Source organism: Propithecus coquereli, unplaced genomic scaffold (genome assembly GCF_000956105.1).
Source record: "Propithecus coquereli isolate 6110/MARCELLA unplaced genomic scaffold, Pcoq_1.0 Scaffold1, whole genome shotgun sequence".
NCBI lineage: Eukaryota > Metazoa > Chordata > Mammalia > Primates > Indriidae > Propithecus > Propithecus coquereli.
Genome location: NW_012133857.1, coordinates 12,353,533 through 12,355,917, shown reverse-complemented (window position 1 = coordinate 12,355,917; position 2,385 = coordinate 12,353,533).

Below are 2,385 nucleotides of genomic sequence, written 5' to 3'. Positions count from 1 at the left end.
TTTTTTTTTTTAGACACAGTCTTGCTTTATTGCCCAGGCTAAAGTGAGTGCCGTGGTGTCAGCCTTGCTCATAGCAACCTCCAATTCCTGGGCTCAAGCCATCCTCCTGCCTCAGCCTTCTGAGTAGCTGGGACTACAGGCGCTCACCAACACACCCGGCTAATTTTTTGTCTCTATTTTTAGTTGACTGGCTAATTTTTTCTGTTTTTAGTGGAGACGGGGTCTAGCTCTTGCTCAGGCTGGTCTGGAACTCCTGACCTCAAGCGATCTTCCTGCCTCAGCTTCCCAGAGTGCTAGGATTACAGGCGTGAGCCACTGCGCCTGTCTGAAAGACTGAGGATGTACCCTCACAATACAAATAAAACAAGAAGTGTCAACGTGTGAAATGTCAAGAGATATCAACTGTCAAACATAGTACTCAAGGAAATCGGATATTTCATACCTAATAACCTAATGTATTTTTTTAAATCTTACATTTATGTCTTCGACTCGTTTTGTGTTAATATTTCTACACGGGATGAGTTAAGAATACAACTTCATTCTTTTGCCTATGTCTATCCAATTGTCTTAGTACTATTTGTGGAAAACTATTCTTTCCCTGTAGAATGGTCTTGGCACCCTTGTTGAAAATTAATTGACCATAAAGCTATAGGCTTAAATCTGGACTCTCAAATACTCATTGATCTTTATTTCACAATATTGTGATTGTTGTTGCTTTGTGTAATAATACGTTTTGAAATCAAGAAGTGTGACTCCTCCAATTTTATTCCTCCTTTGCAAGATTGTTTTGGCTATTCTGAGTCCCTTGCAAATTCATATGAGTTTTTGAATCAGAATGTCAATTTCTACAATGAATCCAGTTGGGATTCTGATAGACATAGTGTTGATCCTATATATCAATTTGGGGAGTAATGCCATGTTTTCTGATCTGTAAATAAAGCACTAAAATTTTTTATTTTGATGACTCCAACTTTGTTTTGATTGGTGTTAACATGGCATATTTTTTCCATCCTTTTACTTTCAACTTGTATGTTTAGATTTATTATTTATTTCTTGTCGGCTTATGTGTCTTGTGTTTTTCTCCAATCTGACGATCTCCACCTTTTACTTGGGGTATTTAGACCATTACACCCTATACATTAATGAAATGATTGGTATAGTTTAGTTTACATCTACCATCTCGCTATTGATTTCACTGTCCCATTTATTCTTTGTTTTCTATTTCGCTTTTTTGCTGTACCATTGCCATTTCTTATGGCATAAGTCTGTTGGAGATGAATTCTTTCAGTTTTGTGTGTGTCTGGAAGGCTGTATTTTGCCTTCTTTTTAAAAAAAATATGTTATTTTTTTGTCTTTTATTTTTTTTTATTATTTTCTTTCCCCTGAGTCGCTGTGTTTCAGGAATTGCCTTAATTTTTATTAAAGATATTTTTGTAGGGCATAGAATTCTAGGTTGACACTTATTCTTTTCATGCTTTAAAGATATTGCTCCATTTTCTTCTATCTTATATTGTTCCTGACAAGAAATCTACCATCATTGTATCTGTCTTTCCTGTATACAAATGTGTCTATTTTTCCCCTCTGGTTGCTTTAAAGAATTCTGTTTATCATTGGTTTTAAGCAATGAAATGCTTTTGTAACTTTTAAAATACTTCTTGTGCTTGGGGTTTGTTAAGCTTTCTGGATCAGTGGGTTTATATTTTTCCTCAAATTTGGAAAATTTTTTTGTCCCCTCCCCTTCATGGATTTCAGTTACCTATATAATAGGCCATTTAAAATTGTCCCACAACTCACTAATACTATGTTCATTTTATTCAGTCTGTATTCTGTGTTTTATTTTGGATATGTCTTCAGGTTTACTAATTGTTTCATTTGTTGTGTCTAATCTCTTGTTAATCCCATTCAGTGTTTTTTTTCAATCTCGATATTAAATATTTCTTTTTTTTTTTTGTGAGACAGTCTCACTCTGTTGTTACAGCTAGAGTGCATTGACATAGTCACAGCTTAACTGCAATCTTAAACTCCAGGGCTCAAGGGATCCTCCAGCCTTAGCCTCCCAAGTAGCTGGAACTATAGGTGTGTGCCACCATGCCTGGCTGATTTTTCTATTTTGTGTAGAGACAGGGTCTCCCTCTTTCCCAGGCTGATCTTGAACTCCTGACTTCAAGCAATACTCCCACCTGAGCTTCCCAAAGTGAGCTACCCACCCGGCCTACATATTATACTAGGTATTATGTATTTCATCTGTAGATATTTATGCCTTTTAAAAAATATATTTCATGGCCGGGCACGGTGGCTCACGCTTGTAATCCTAGCTCTCTGGGAGGCCGAGGCAGGCGGATTGTTTGAGCTCAGGAGTTTGAAACCAGCCTGAGCAAGAGCGAG